The sequence below is a fragment of the Globicephala melas genome, chromosome 15, assembly GCF_963455315.2.
Source record: "Globicephala melas chromosome 15, mGloMel1.2, whole genome shotgun sequence".
Taxonomy (NCBI): domain Eukaryota; kingdom Metazoa; phylum Chordata; class Mammalia; order Artiodactyla; family Delphinidae; genus Globicephala; species Globicephala melas.
Window position 1 is genome coordinate 19,012,450 of NC_083328.1, and position 10,233 is coordinate 19,022,682.

The 10,233-nt window shown below is 45.3% G+C and overlaps 1 protein-coding gene across 5 annotated transcripts in view; it reads right to left on the reverse strand.

The window, feature by feature from the left end:
- LOC115861121 (uncharacterized) overlaps window positions 1–10,098 on the reverse strand; it is a 341,531-nt gene extending 331,433 nt beyond the window's left edge. For all 5 annotated transcript variants that reach the window (XR_009558973.1, XR_011376722.1, XR_009558975.1 and 2 more), the window contains exon 1: window positions 9,991–10,098. The gene's annotated coding sequence lies outside the window, so the exon portion shown is untranslated. The remainder of the gene's footprint in view (window positions 1–9,990) is intronic.
- Window positions 10,099–10,233: the final 135 nt, after the last annotated feature.

Sequence of the window (10,233 nt, forward strand, 5' to 3'; positions counted from 1 at the left end):
AAAGCAGTACATTGAGAAAGGGCAAGCCAGTAGTGGGAAGCAGCCGCATAGCACAGGGAGATCAGCTCGGTGCTTTGTGACCGCCTGGAGGGGTGGGATAGGGAGGGTGGGAGGGAGGGAGATGCAAGAGGGAAGAGATATGGGAACATATGTATATGTATAACTGATTCACTTTGTTACAAAGCGGAAACTAACACACCATTGTAAAGCAATTATACTCCAATAAAGATGTAAAAAAAAAAAAAAAAAAAAAAGGGCAAGCCAGGACTAGTACTCTTAATTCATCTGATATCACGAATATTGATCCAGAACCCTGGCCTGTGGCACCCACGATCAATAACACTGGGTATGGGTACTCTTTTTCGGTCACTCAAACTACACAGGCAGCCCATCAAACTGGTGACAGGAAGGGCCCTAAAAATACTACCATCAGAGCCATGGGTGGCTGCAAGCAGATTTGGGATGGGTTCATGTGGGTCACCTCAGGTTGTGGACATTTAAGCACCTGGGCAACTCTATGTTGGTAACAGAAAAATCACTCTAAAAAGAACCAACCCAACTGCATCAGGAATAGGGGATGGATATCACTGGAACTGTGTGGTCACACCACCCAGATACTTATTGGGTGGCCCCAAATGGGACCCAATGGTTGTGTGGCTCAGATCTTTGGCCGTGGCTTCTACCTGTGGTTGGGCTGCTGCACCCTGGGTTTTCCTGAGCCCAGGGGAGAATCCAACCACAGTAAAAAAAAACTGCCAGCCTCTCTCTCCTCAAGGCCAGATGGGCACGTTCTGTTTTCCACTGGTACGATCATTTGGCCTCCACTTTGTCCCCTCCATTGGCCTGAAGGACATCATAGCACACATAGAAGCCCTTACTAAGTTCACCCAGCAAGCTTTCAATGACAGCCAGCAAAGCCTGTCCTTACTGAACACTGAAATGTGTCTAGTGAGAAAAGCCATCCTACAAAAGAGGATGGCCTTGGACGTTATTGCTGCCTCGCAAGGAGGCACCTGTGCCGTTATCCAAACAGGATGTTGTGTGTTCATACCTGATGAGTCAGCTAATGTATCATCTTTATTAAACCATGTGAGGACACAGTGATTGCCCTGAGTGATCAGACCCCCAGCTTAGGGAGGTTAACAAATCAATGGTTCAGGTCATGGGACTCTCAGTGGAAAAAAATTATTACCTATTTTGGGAATCATTTTCCTGATCTGTTTTCTCCTGCATGTGCCTCTATGGCTGCTGTGGCATCTGCCTCCAGTGCAGCCAGACAGCTGCCCAATGAGCCACCTCCATGCTAGTGACACCCCCTTGCTGACCACTCAGGGCCCACTGTGGAAATAGGGGCCGGGTGGAGTGTTGGAGAAGGTCACCAAGAGAACGTGACCGCCAGTTGACCCACAAGCTGGTCCCAGGTAAGCACAGGCTCCTCACCCACTTCCCTGTCCTTGGATCCTTGGAATGTACATTCTGCCCACAGTGGGAGCCATTTCAAGGACACAGCCTTGAGAGAGTAATGTGTTGTGTTTTTTTAAATAAATTTATTTATTTATTTTTGGCTGTGTTGGGTCTTTGTTGCTGTGCGTGGGCTTTCTCTAGTTGAGGTGAGCGGGGGCTACTCTTCACTGTGGTGCACGGGCTTCTCATTGTTGTGGCTTCTCTTGTTGTGGAGCATGGGCTCTAGGTGTGCAGGCTTCAGTAGTTGTGGCACACGGGCTTCAGCATTTGTGGCACATGGGCTCAGTAGTTGTGGCTTGCGGGCTCTAGAGCACAGGCTCAGTAGTTGCGGCACACAGGCTTAGCTGCTCCGCGGCATGTGGGATCTTCCCGGGCCAGGGCTCGAACCCATGTCCCTTGCATTGGCAGGCAGATTCTTAACCACTACGCCACCAGGGAAGCCCAGTAATGTGTTATTGAGACCATCTTGACAGTATTCATGACTGAACCCTGTTAAAGCCTCTATATAAACTTTTAAGATTCTGGGGGGTGACTTCAGAGATCTACTCATCTTGTGGCCACCCAAGATATGCCTCATATATAAGTTCCCTTGCTTGTTATCCCTGCCATCTACCAATCTGGAGTGACTGCCTCTTTTCAGTCTCCTTGTACAGGGACCAGTTTATGAACTAGAAGTGGCTCAGAGAGCTCAGCTCCAGGAATGGACACGAGGCCCAGGCCTGACCAATCAGGTTCTCCATCCCCCCAGTCACAATGATTGGTTCAGGAATTGACACATGACCCAAATCAACCAACCCCATGAACGTCAGCCCCAAAGTTTTTGCTGGAACTATTGAAAAAAAAAAAAGGAAGGGGTACTCTCTTTCAAAAGACCAGCAGCTACCCATATGGTGACGAGAACCTTCACGAAAATAAAGCCAATTCAGAAGAAATGAGAGCTGAATAAAGGGAAGAATCAGATGCCTGAGGGCATGATCTGGATCTGTGGATACAGCTATGCCTGAACTTAAACTTTCCTTGGACATTTCAGTTATATGAGAAAACAAATTCCCTTCACTCAACAAATACTTATTGAAGGCCTACTGTTCTGGACACTAAAACACATCAGTTAACATTTTTTTAACTTAATATGGTATAAACCTAGATTTCTTCATTTGTAACTGAAATAGCTCTTGTCAAAAAAGACTTCATGTTGCTTAATTCTTGCACTGTCATTTAACATCCTTCATGTGGATGCCTCTTTTTCCCAAGTAGATCATGAATTCATGAATAGAGACCCTGTATTATATTTCTCTGTATCACCAACTGTGATATGTACATAGTACATAATTAACAAATTATTTGTTAAATAAATAAAAGGCTATATTTATTTGGCATTACCCCTGGTGTTGTTGACTCAAATAGTATAACTCAGAAGAAATGTCCAAGGAGACTTGCCAGTGAGTTCTGATTAGACCCTGGTGATTAGGAGGTATCTGTGCTTCCTGAGCACAAACATGGCATAATGATGGAATCGACACTGATCCACAAAAAAATAATGTATCAGAGGACTGATTCAAGATGTCAGAACATACGCATGTGCCTACCTCTGCTCTCAGTCCAAATTCCTAGAAATGACCCAAGAAAAGATCTTGGTAAATGATAAATACATAACATTAATAAAAATCAAGAAAAAGTACAGCAAAGGACCATAAATCCTGAACAGAAGGAAAAGAGCTAAAAAATGGGCAGAAAGGGGGCTTCCCTGGTGGCGCAGTGGTTGAGAGTCCGCCTGCCGATGCAGGGGACACGGGTTCGTGCCCCGGTCTGGGAAGATCCCACATGCAGCGGAGCGGCTGGGCCCGTGAGCCATGGCCGCTGAGCCTGCGTGTCCGGAGCCTGTGCTCCGCAAAGGGAGAGGCCACAACAGTGAGAGGCCCGCGTACCACAGAAAAAAAAAAAGGGTAGAAAGGGATTAGCTGTGAAGATGGGAGTGGTTTCAGGGATGGTCCACATTCAAAACAGGAAGCAGTGGGTAGCGAATGGTGAATGGAGTAATTGGAGACCTGAGTTCAGAGCAGTTGAGTGGTCAACTGAGATTCTTATGCCACTGGGGAGTAGGTAGCAACCACCTTTTCCTACAGAATAAAGCAGTGACTCTGAACACAAAGGAGGAAGACACAGGACATTGCCAAAAGTATCTTGCAACTCCCAGGAGAGACAAGAAACATTCAAACCAGAAGAAAACTACCAGCTCACTCTACCTGGCAGCACACCAAGTCCCTTCTAACACTGAAGATAAGCTGATAAATCAAAGTCATCATCAATAGGTGAATATCAAATGTCAATCTCAAACATGGAGGGGGGACAAGAACCCCCCAAAATATTACAAAATCTAGTCCATTCTAGTTAACTATCCTCCTCTTATTTAATCTCTCAACAGCCTCTAATAAAAACGGCCACTCCCTTCCTGAAACCCCTATTTTCCTTGGCTTCCATGACATCACACTCAAGTGGTTTTCCTTCTACTTCTCTGGTGACTTCTATTTAGTCTTCTATGCTAGATTCTTCTATTAGTTAGCTAGCTGCTGTAACAAAATACCACAAACTGAGTGGCACAACAAGGTGTCAGCAGAGCCACATTCCCTCTGAAGGCTCTGTTCCAGGCCTCTCTCCTAGCTTCCAGCAGTTCTTCGACTGTGGTAGCATAACTCCAATCTTCATGTGGACTTCTTGCAGTGTGTGTGTCTGTTTTCAAATTTCCCCTTTTTATGAGGACACCAGTCATAATGGACTAGGGGCCTACCCTAGTCCAGTATGATGTCATCTTAACCTAACTAATTACATCTTCAATGACCCTATTTCCAAATAAGGTCACATTCTGAGGTACTGGGGGTTATGACTTCAACATATGAATTTTGGGGGGACATAATTCAACCCATGAAAATTCTCCTCCTCCACGGTCTGCTAAATGATGGCATGCTCTAGGGCATGGGCCTACCTTCTCTTCCCTTCTGTACTTATACTCTTTTCCTATATGTTCTCATCAAGTCTGATGGCTTTTAATATATGATAATGACCTCCAGGTTTATAGCTCCACCCATGGCCTCCCCCTTGAGGTATACCCACCTGTCTACTTGACACATATCTAATAGAGATCTCAAAATTATCGCATCCAAATCAGAAATAATCTTTTTCCCACCACCACTCCACTCCAAAAAACAGGTCACTACCAGTTCTCCCCACATCAAAAACTGTAGTGCCATCAACCCAAATACTCTCAAACAAAAAATCTAGGAGCCATCCTCAATTCCTCTCTTTCTCTTACGCTCCATAACCAAGCTATTCCAAGTCCTGACAGTTCTACATTCAAAACATATGGAACACATCCATTTCTCTCCACCTGTGTTGTCACTCCCAAGTCCAAGTCACCATTACCTTTTGCCAGAACTAAATCCAGAGGCCCATATCTGGCCACACTTCCTTCATTCTTGCCTCGCTCCAATTCACTCTCAACATCATCCAGGGTGATTTTGTTAAAGTGTACATCAGATCTTGTCACTCACTTGTTTAAAATCCTTAAATGTCCACTTTGAGAATCAATTACCGTGGCCTGCTAGGCTCTCGCGACATGGTCTGGCCCCTGCCCGGCACTGCATTTCTCTCTGGTCCCATCCCTTCCCTTGCTCACTATGCTCCAGCCACACTGGTCTCCTTTCAGTTTTTAGAACACTCCACACTTTCCCGCCTTCAATGGCAAGGTCTTCATTCTCTTGCTATTTCCCCTTCCAGAAATGCTCTTCTACAAGCTGCACATCTATGGTTCCATCTCACCCTTCAGACTCTAGCTCAAAAATCAAACCTTAGAGAAACCTTTCATTGATCAGCCTTTCTAAAGTAACCTCTGCCTAGTTACAGTCTGTCCCATCATCCTATTTATTTTCTTCTTAGTATTTATAACAACTTGATATTATCTTGTTTACTTATATGTTTCCTTGTATGTTATTTTTCTCCTTCTCCAATCTCCATCTAGAATGTAAGCTCCTTAAGGGCAAGACTCATGTATGTCTTTCACCACTGTGTCCAGTATTCAACACTTTACCTGAAACATAATTAGCTTCTATATGTGCTTAATGGATGGGTGGATGAATAGAAAAATTAATAGACCCTAGAAATCATCTTACTCAAGTTGCTGTATGCTGAGTACTCTCTCAGCATCCTCTTTCCATAGTGGATCTAGCCCAGGAGTCTATAAGGGAGAGAACTCTCCCAAAGATACAGAGATGCCCTCACCTTCCTACAGAAATGGGCACACTTTCTATTGCCTTCATCATAAAGTCCAAATTCTCTCCAGCCTGCGTGCACAACTTCATCTTCCACCACTGCCTTCCCCCGTGCTAAGTTCATGGCATGCTCAACTTCATACCATTACGTGAAAATACCAGTCATGCTCATGACCTTGCCTCTCTTTGGAATACCTCTCTATCCCCCTCCTGCTAAACATCACTCAGCTTCCCTCTATAAAGCTTTGTCTGGTAGCCAAAGAGGTTATACTCTGTACTATCACAGGCCTTCATGCATCCCTCCACCACCACATTTATTCTAATATATGATAATTCTATGACTAATTTTCCCCATTTTACTGTTAATACTTTGAGTAAAGCGTTATGTCTTATGTCTCTGTCTATCCCACCAGTGCCTAGCATGGTGCCTTAGAGAGAGATACAGAAAAAAAATGTTGACTATTATATATGCATATTAAGAAATAATTTTTTAAGAGAATTTTTCATTATTATATTGCTCAATGGGGTGAAAAGAACTGGAACATATTAATGGTTGTTATTCTGTCAACTATCTGACCACCATTAGTGAACCAGTGGGAGAGGCAATTTTTAATTTATGAAATGGAAATTTATTTCAATTAGTTATAATGTGGTTAAGAAATCACATTTGAAAATATTTATACTATGTCTGAAATAGACACACTAATACACACATACTCAACCTTTTCCCTTTTCACTCTCAGCTTGGATTTTTTTTAACTGAGCATAAGCACTGACAGCACTTCTTGCAACTGTTTAATGTATATTTAATGTTCACTTTTATGGTAACCCTACATTAAATCCTATTGGCCAAAAGCAAGTTATAGCTCTTCTGGTTGCTGGCCAAAGGCTGGTGGGTCAGCACCATGGACAGAGGGAAATGGTGCCAAAGGTCAACCTAAGGCTACTTGTAAAATAACAGCTGTGACAGCAGATGTACTACCAACGAGAGACTGGTGTGAATGTTCCCCTGCGGATCATGGGAAGAGCGTGACATCAGGGTTGGGGTGAACTCAGAGGATGGGGTCTTAAGAAAACAACCACTCCTCCAAGATGTCTCTGAGTAGCATGATCTGCTTCATTTATTGACCCATATCGATTTCAACAATTTTTCAACCATTTGCTCTTCTGTTCCCAAGGTACCAACATTTCCAAGCTGAAGTAAACATAAATACCTAACTAGAAAATATGAAGGACATTTGTTCTTTTTACCTGTCCAGCATCTATGACCCTTTTTTTCCTTTGCAAACCACCTTTCAAACAAATAAGCTGTTCTTAAAAGATGACACTAAGGAATTGTTCATGCTATGGGGAAGCGTTTGTGATTATATTGAAGTTATGTTTAAGATGGGAGCCCCTGTCTTTTAGCAGTACATTCTGACAGCTACAAATGAAATAATATGATGTCTGGGATTTGTTTCAAAATAATCCAGGATCAGGGGAGTAGATAGAGATAAAGGGAAGACAAGTTTGGCCATGAATTGCTAATTGTTAAAGCTGGAGCATGAGAACACAAGAGTTAATTCTCTCTACTCTTTTATATGTTTGAAAATTTCCATTAAACATATACATATACATGTGTGTGCATATAACACTGAGAGGCCACAAAAAAATAAAAATAAAAATGATTCCTGAAGAATGTATAATCCTGCACCTAAGAGATAATGCAGAGCAAGCTTTAATACCCTCTACTCCAAGAGGAGCTTTAAGGAGACTAAGCTATAACTGTCCCCTGCAGACTTGAGATTTCTGTCTCGCTCAAGATCATATGATGGACTAGGGAGTTCAGATGTCTAGGGATGTTCACTTTATTCTGGAGCAAGATGTCTCAGGAGAGTAGTTTCTAAGAAATGAAACCTTTCATGCACCTCCCCTGACAAGAGGCAGCTGGGGGCAGCTTGCAGTTGCAGGGGCTGAGGCTGAGTGTAGGGAACGGGTCCCTGGTTGTGATGATGGGCCCACGGTCAACACCTAAAGTTTGGGGTCAGAACTAAAACAACAACAAAGCATTCTTTAAACATAAAATGGGCTAGATAAGTAGAGGGAGTCGAGATATGATGCCAAGTACATAGGGAGAGGAGCTAAAACATGAAGAGGGTGGACAGGTACAAAAGGAAGACATACCCAAATATTTCCTGGATTGGGGGAGGGGGTTGGGGGGCTTTTCATGTAGTACCCACATCAGAAGCAAATAAGGAGCCAACACAGACGCTGGTGGATAAAATAAGAAAGCGAATGTAAATTTGCTTCAAAATCTGTGGAACTGTGCACATATGGCAAGAATTACTCAGAGCTTATGGACAGCAGATGAGGTTGAGTGCCTACTATGTGCAAGGCATTGCTCTAAGCACCTGGCACACAACAGTTAAGTAAATAAATAAAGTGCTGCTTCATTGAGCTAACAGAGATAGATAAATGTATTTGCCAATTATTTAAAAGTGTGATAATTTCACCTGGCTTTTTCCTTTAGAGAGAAAAGATGGCCTCCAGCTAGAAAAGATGGCCTCCAGCTCACTGCAATCCCCACTATTCCCCATTCCCTACTGTCTTTTTTTTAAAATATATCCATTTATTTATTTTTGTCTGTATTGGGTCTTCGTTGATGCGCGAGGGCTTTCTCTAGTTGTGGCAAGTGGGGGGGCTACTCTTCGTTGTGGTGCATGGGCTTCTCATTGCCTCTAGAGCTCAGGCTCAGTAGTTGCGGCGCACGGGCTTAGTTGCTCCGTGGCATGTGGGATCTTCCCGGACCAGGGCTCGAACCCGTGTCCCCTGCATTGGCAGGTGGATTCTTAACCCCTGCACCACCAGGGAAGCCCTCCCTACTGTCTTATACTCTACTTCACTCAATTATGTTGTTTGCCTGAGCCCTGCAGCCTTTCGAGTGTGTGACCCCTGCCCGTCCCTGAGGTGCTTGTGACACTTGCCTCTCCTAAAAACACCAAATGGCTCAAGGAGCATATAAAAGACCCTGTTCTTAGCCGACTCAGAATCGTGGGTTGCCACTTAGTCTAAAGTAACCTTGGGCGGATACATCACCTCACTGAGCTGTCGATGTCCTTAACTCTAAAACGGATGTAATCTTACCTGTTTTATAGGATTTCTGTGAGGATTGGACCTTGCCTAGTCAGCTCTTACTCCTCCTTTGGATCTCATCCCTAGCTTTACCTCTTCAAAGAAACTTTCCCAGACCTCCTAAGTCAACTCCCTCTAATATACAGATTCTAAGCATCATGTACTCGTCGGCAGTACCTGCCGCAGTTACAACTGTACATTAGTTTGTAGATTATTTGATTAACACGTGCCTCTCTCACCAGACTGAAAGCTCAAAAGTGGCAAAGGATGCTGTGTTTTTTGTTTGTTTTGTTTTTCTCACCACCTATCACCATGTCTAGAAAAAAAAAAGTGACCAAAGAAATGAAATAAAGGAAAGTAAGCTTGTAGACAGCTGTGTAAAGACAACCTCTGGCATGTACTAGCTGCCCAACAGATTCTCAACTAATGCCTCTTGGCTGCTAGAATTTGCATGTCAAGTTTTAACTAAGACTTTCTCTAAGAAAAGAAAGTCACTAAGTTTTATTTTTTAATAGTCTATCTACCCGCCAACCCCAGAACTGGGATTTTTGCTTTGCCCACTGATATAAGCCAAATGCGTAAAACTGCCTGGCACCTAATCAGTAAAGGGCTGGAGGGAAGAAGGGAGGGATGGGCGGGCACAGTTCTGGGGTTTCACAGAAGTTGAGAGACTGGACAGCTCCTCCTGCCACCACCAGGAGGAAGCTGGGGCCTGGTCGGAGGAACTCTGAGCCAGAGATGACATCCTCTCCCAACAGTTTTAGCTACACCGACTTCCCCGGTCCCCGGGGCAGTAAGAGCCCCCGAGGCGAAGAGCAGCCCCCGCTGCTCCGCAGGCAACGGACGGGGGCATTCATGGATGGGGACATTCACAGATGCGAACATTCACATATGCTCCCCCAGAGGAGGGCGGGGGGTGGCACCGTGTCCCTCCGCGAGGGCCGCTGTCCCGCCGAGGGTCGCCGCCTATAGCAGCGTCAGCACGCGACCGTTCGCAGCGCGTGACAGAAACCTCCGCCAGGCAAACGAGTCCTCACACCCCGCGTCAGAAAGGACTTCGCGCCACCTCCTCATTAGCGCTCCTCAACCTCACAGTCTCTCCCCGCCTCCCAGATTCTCCGGCTGACGGAGAACGCCCACTCCCCTTTCTCACACTGTTCCACAGTCTCTTGCAAAGTGCCTGCGGTGTGTTCGTCCGCCCCGGGGAAGAGCCGCCGCAACCCTTCTCATTCCTAAAGTGTCTCGGCAGCGCGTCGCTGCTCTGCGCGCTCTCGCGAGAGTCCACCGCGCCGCCCCCTCCCCCCAGCCCCTCGCCGACGAGGAAGCCTCTGCTGAGCCCCGCGGCGCGCGGGCGCGAGTGGCGCATGCGTGGCTGCTGCTCCCAGCGCCCCCCGCG